The sequence below is a fragment of the Amblyraja radiata genome, chromosome 15, assembly GCF_010909765.2.
Source record: "Amblyraja radiata isolate CabotCenter1 chromosome 15, sAmbRad1.1.pri, whole genome shotgun sequence".
NCBI lineage: Eukaryota > Metazoa > Chordata > Chondrichthyes > Rajiformes > Rajidae > Amblyraja > Amblyraja radiata.
This window is the reverse complement of record NC_045970.1, coordinates 50,078,079-50,084,823: the sequence shown is the minus strand read 5'-3', so window position 1 is coordinate 50,084,823 and position 6,745 is coordinate 50,078,079.

Sequence of the window (6,745 nt, the reverse complement as noted above, 5' to 3'; positions counted from 1 at the left end):
TTGCTCCTCATTCCCTCTTCCAAATCATTAATATATATGGTAAACAGTTGCGGCCCCAACACAGAGCCTTGCGGCACTCCACTCGCCACTGCCTGCCATTCTGAAAAGAACCCGTTCACTCCTACTCTTTGCTTCCTGTCTGCCAACCAATTTTCTATCCATGTCAACACCCTACCCCCAATACCATGTGCTCTAATTTTAGTCACCAGTCTCCCGTGCGGGACCTTATCGAAGGCTTTCTGAAAGTCTAGATAAACTACATCCACTGGCACCCCTTCATCCATATACTTGTCACGGAACAGAGGCGGCCCATAGCGGCACAGAGTGGTGGAGCAGCGGTGGAGGACTCCTACACCTTCCCTTGGCCAGGCCCACCCTGCAAGGTCGCCAGGACAACGGGCCTTCATAGCCAGCTGCACCTAAAGCAACTTGGACTTTGAAAACGGCGCCAAAACCACTTGTTTACGGTCAGGGTGGACTATTTCTATACACTTTGCACTTAATCCAGGATTGCAACTCTTCAACCCTGTCTCACACCTTCCACTTTTATCTCCAACCATCTACCTCAGGCCCGTACGAAGTACGGGGGGTGGCATGACAGGATTACAAAAAACTTAATGTGAAATAGTGTGTGCGCAGCGCACATCACGAGCGCGAAGCGTGAAGTCCCTCTATGCCAGGAGTTTTAGATGCTCTCTGATCCACGGACGATGCGGTCTCCCAGGTCTTGCACACCGCTCTCTCCCATCTGGACAGCCAGAAGGGGGGCTACGTGAGGATGCTGTGCATAGACTACAGTTCAGCCTTCAACACGATAGTCCCCACCAGACTGGCCGGGAAGCTAATGGAATTGGGGCTCAACACCTCCCTGTGTGCCTGGGTCCTGGACTTTCTCACCGCCAGGCCCCAGGTAGTCAAGATGGGAGGGAATACATCGAAGTCCCTCACCCTGAGCACAGGATAGCCCCAGGGTTGCGTCCTCAGCCCCCTATTGTACTCCCTGTACACACATGACTGTGTGGCTAGGTTCAGCTCCAACTCAATAATTAAGTTTGCTGATGACACTGTGGTGGTGGGCCTGATCTCAGACAACGACGAGAAGACCTACCGGGAGGAGGTGGCTGATCTAGCACTCTGGTGCCAGGATAACAGCCTCCTCTTGAACATCAAAAAAACGAAGGAGCTGATCATGGACTTTAGGAGGGCACATCATCCGAGGACGTACACTCCATTGAGGATAAATGGGGATCCTGTGGATAGGGTGAACTGTTTTTAATATCTGGGAGTCCACATCTCCGAGGATATGACATGGGCATCACACACCTCAGCACTCGTGAGTAAGGCAAGGCAGCGCCTTTACCACCTCAGGCAATTGAGGAAATTCAGAGTGTCTCCGAGGATCCTCCAGTGCTTCTATGCAGCGGCGGTGGAAAGCATCTTGTCCGGGAACATTACCATCTGGTTTGGGAATTGCTCTGCCAAGGACAAGAAGGCTCTGCAGAGAGTTGTGCGTTTGGCCGAACGCACTATGGGAACTTCACTCGCCCCCCTGCAGGAACTATACAACAGGAGGTGCAACTCCAGAGCAAATAAAATCATGGGAGACCCCTTCCACCCCTGCAACGGACTGTTCCAGCTGCTACGGTCAGGCAAACGCTTCCGTTGCCATGCGGTGAGAATGGAGAGGTTGAGAAGGAGTTTCTTCCCAGAGGCCATTCGGTCTGTAAACGCCTATCTCACCAGGGCATAACTCTACTGAACGTTTTTCCTTCCATTATTTATTATGTAAAAGAATAGGTGTGTTATGATTGTGGTTATAGTTTGTTTGGTTGTTTGGTTGTTTGTCTTTTGCACAAAAGTCCGCGAGCATTGCCACTTTCATTTCACTGCACATCTCGTATGTGTATGTGACAAATTGACGTGACTTGACTTGACTTGACTTGATGCATTCTGAGCCTTGTTTTGGAGCATTTTTGCACCGAATTTATGACAAATATTTCAGAAATTAACAGGAATCTGAGGTAGCTTTTTCACACAAAGGGTGCTGGGTGTATGCAACGAGCTGACAGAGAAGGTAGTTAAGATTGGGACTATCCTAATGTTTAAGAGACATTTGGACACATACATGGATAGGACAGATTTAGATGGATATGGGCCAAACGCGTGTGAGTGGGACTAGTTTAGATGGGACATGTCGGTCGGTATGGGCAAGTTGGGCTGAAGGGCCTGTTTCCACACTGCATCATTCTATGACTAAAAAGTTAAGAAGAAAAATGAATGTAGATAAGTAGAGCAGATTTGAAAGAGGAGTGAAATGTAAAGGCAGAGAGAGGTTTATGGTGGAAAGGAACATAGGAAAGGAGGGGGGAGAGTGGGCTTGGCTGAAGGGAATGGGTGAAGGGAAAATAGTCACAAAGTGCTGGAGTAACTCAGTGGGTCAGGCAGCATCTGCGGAGAATATGAATAGTCGATGTTTCACAGAGTGCTGGAGTAACTCAGCGAGTCAGGCAGCATCTCTCGAGAAAAGGTATAGATTATGGTTTGGGTCAAGACCGTTCTTCAGTAATATTCATGATGTGCCATGCATAGACATTCCTGAATGTTACCCAAACCATCGTGAGCTACTTTATTACGGTGCTTGCCCTCTCCTATAACATCTCTGCTGCCTTGGGTGATGCAGGACAGGACACAAGCTTTGGGACACGGTGTGAAACTGTTGCCGTCTGTCCCAGCCTGGTAAAAACCTGGATGGAGTGGATTTGGAGAGGATGTTTCCACTAGTGGGTGAGTCTAGGACCAGTGGCCACAGCCTCAACATTAAAAGACATTCCTTTAGGAAGGAGATGAGCAGGAATTTCTTAAGTCAGAAGGTGGTGAACTGTGGAATTTATTGCCACAGACAGCTGTGGAGGTCAAGTCAATGGACATTTTTCAGGAGGAGATTGATAGATTCTTGATTGATACGGGTGTCAGAGGTAATGGGGAGAAGGCAGTAGAATGGGTTTGAGAGGGAAAGATAGTCATAGAGTGATACAGTGTGGAAACAGGCCTTTCAGCCCAGCATGTCCCATCTGCACTAGTCCCACCTGCCCACGTTTGATCCATATACCTCCGAACCTGTCCTATCCATGTACCTGTCTAACTGTTTCTTAAATGTTGTGATAGTCCCTGCCTCAACTACCTCCTCTGGCAGCTTGTTCCATACACCTACCACCCTTTGTGTGAAAAACATACCCCACAGATTCCTATTAAATCTTTTGCCCTTCACCTTAAACTTATGTCCTCTGCTCCTCAATTCACTTACTCTGTGCAAAAGACTCAACCATATCTATTCAAATCATGATTTTATACACCTCTATTAGATCATCCCTCATCCTCCTGTGCTCCATGAAATAGAGTCCCAGCCTACTCAATCTCTCCCTATAGCTCTGGCCCTCTAGTCCTGGCAACATCCTCATAAATCTTCACTGTACCCTTTCCAGTTTGATGACATCTTTCCTATAACATGGTGCCCAGAACTGAACACAATACTCTGAATCCGGCCTCACCAACTTCTTATGCAACTGCAACATGACCTCCCAACTTCTATACTCAGCCTGACCCGCTGAGTTACTCCAGCACTCTGTGAAACGTCACAGAACAGGGCAAGATTAGCAAGTTTGCTGATGATACAGAAGTGAGTGGTTTTGCAGAGAGTGAAGATGGTTGTGAAAGATTGCAGTAGGATCTGGATCAATTAGCCAGGTGGGCAGAGGAATGGTTGATGGTTGCATGGTTCCTTGAAGGTCGTGTCGCAGGTATATCAGGTGGTCAAAAAGTATTTTGGCACTTTGGCCCTCATCAGTCAGAGTACTGAGTATAGAAGTTGGGAGGTCATGTTGCAGTTGTATAAGACGTTGGTGAAACCGCATTTAGAATATTGTGTTCAGTTCTGGGCACCATGTTATAGGAAAGATGTCAAACTGAAAAGAGTACAGAGATCCCCATCCTGGATCAGTCCAATCAGGGTTGTGTCATCCGCAAACTTGAGAAGCTTGACAGAGGTGTCTGTGGAGGTGCAGTCATTGGGTGTGAAGTGGTGATTGGAGTGGGTGGGTGTAGAAGGGCCCAGTCTTTGCAGACTGAGGTCAGGCTGTGAGTGGGTGTGAAGTGTTGGTTGGGGTGGGAAAGGGTCCTCTCTTTTCATACTGGTGTCTTGCCTTAAGTAGGTGTGAAGTGGTGAATGGGAAGGAGAGGGTGCAGGGTCCATTCTTTGCAGACTGGGGTCTGGCTGTGTTTGTTGGGGAAGGGGTACCAGGGTTACGTTTCTGATTTTCAAGCCTGCAGTAAAACTCATTCAGGTCGTTCGTCAGCTGAAGATTGCCCAAAGAGCGGTGGGCTTTCCTCTTATAGCTGGTGATTTCTTGCATGCCCTTTCAAACTGAAGAAGAGTCATTAGCTGAGAACTTGCTCCTCAACTTCTCAGAGTACCTTTCCTTGGCAGCTCTGATTCCTCTTCTCAGCTCTTTATCGATTAGGCTATCTTTTAACTCTTTAACAATCAGGCTATTGGCTTGACGCATATTAGCCCCCAGCCCCCACCTCCCCCCGATCTCAAAATGGAAATATTACATCTGTATATAATGATCCCATTAAAATGTGTATTTATGTCACAAACTATGGAATTCATATTTTTCAGTATTGTTATCAAGGAAAAGAAAGCAGTTCCAATTGTTTAATATTATTCATATGGAAGAGAAAATATAATAGCTCTAAAACCTACCTAAAACAGCAGGGATGTCGTGGGCCCAGCAAGGGTGGCGTGGGCCCAGCCGGGGTGGCGTGGGCCCAGCGGGGGTGGCGTAAACCCAGCGGGGGTCAGCGGGGGTGGCGTGGACCCAGCGGGGGTGGAGTGGGCCCAGCGGGGGTCAACAAGGGTGGCGTGGACCCAGCGGGGGTGGCGTAGACCCAGCAGGCGTGGCGTGAGCCCAGCGGGGGTGGCGGGGCCCAGCGGGGGTGGCGTGAGCCCAGCAGGGGTGGCGTGGGCCCAGCGGTGGTGGCGTGGGCCCAGCGGGGGTGGCGTGAGCCCAGCAGGGGTGGCGTGGGCCCAGCGGGGGTCATCGGGGGGGGTGTGGGGGGAAGATGGTTGGGCCCCGGCGGCGGGGGGAGGCAGGCTCCGCCGCAGCGACGTCTGGTGTTGGGGTTACAGCCGTTGGGTTCAGATTCGACCACTCCCGCCGGGGACGGGAGAACAGAGAACGGGCCAAACAAATCAATGCCGTGATAAAAGCTTCTTTCAGCTTCGGATGATAGCTAAAATAAAACAATTCCTCCAGTTTGATGACCTGGAAAAGATCATCCTCACTTTCATCTCCTCCCGCCTAGATGACTGCAACTCCCTTTACAATGGCATCAGCCAATCTTCCCTGTCCCGCCTGCAACTGGTCCAAAACGCCGCAGTGAGACTCCTGACGGGCACAGGAAAAAGGGACCACATCCTGGCCTCTCTCCACTCGCTCCTTGTGCGGTTCCGTGTAAACTTCAAGATACTCCTCCATGTCTACAAAGCCCTCAATGGGCTTGCCCCCACCTACATAAAATGTCTTCTCACCCACCACTCCACCTCCAGGCCCCTCAGATCGGCCGACGGGGTTGCTGAATATCCCACGGTCTAGGCATAAGCTCAGGGGCGACCGTGCCTTTGCGGTTGCAGCCCCTAGACTGTGGAACAGCATCCCCTTTCCCATCAGAACTGCCCCCTCCATCGACTCTTTTAAGTCAAGACTAAAGACTTATCTATACTCCCAAGCCTTTCCTGACGTCCTCTGAGTGAGGGCTACATGTATATATGTATGTAGTCTGTTTTGTTGTGCTATTCTTATAACAAATGTAAAGCACTTTGGCCAACGAGACTTGTTTTTTAAATGTGCTATATAAATAAATGTGACTTGACTTGACTCCACTATACTTCCAGTCTGAAGCAGGATTCTGACCTATAACGTCAGCCATCCTTTTTCTCCAGATGTGCTGCCTGACCCGCTGAGTTACTCCAGTACTTTGTGCCTACCTTTGGTGTCAACCAGCATCTGCAGTTCCTTTCTACACATACCTATCAACGGGCCTTTATGACCTGCTGCTCTTAAAGCAACTGGACTTTGAAAAATGGCGCCAAAACCCTGGCGACTCTTGTAAATGGTCTCAGTGGACTATTTCTGTACACTTTGTACTTAATCCAGGATTGGCCTTATATATATAGTAATACCTTGCTGGTCACCCTGCAACAAAAAATGTTTTCACTGTACCTCGGTACACGTGACAATAAAGAACCATTAAACAAGCGTAAACTTTATTAATATCGGCTCAAGGCTGAAGTGCAAGTTTTAGACTTTAGAGATACGGCGCGGAAACAGGCCCTTCGGCCGACCGAGTCCTAGCGCACTAACACTATCCTACACACTAGGGACAATTTTACGTCATACCAAAGCCAATTAACCTACAACCCTGTATGACTTTGGAGTGTGGGAGGAAACCGGAGCACCCAGAGAAAACCCACACGGTCACTGAGAGAACGTACAAACTCCGTACAGTCAGCACCCGTAGTCAGGATCAAACCCGGGTCTCTGGCGCTGTAAGGCAGCAACATTACCGCTACCCAACCGTGTAGCCCCTTGAATCCCCTGGAGCTGATCCTGTTCACCTTAGTGTGGACCAAGAAAACCACTTAGACTGCACCGTTGACGCGTAATGATGCACTAGAATTGTCGCA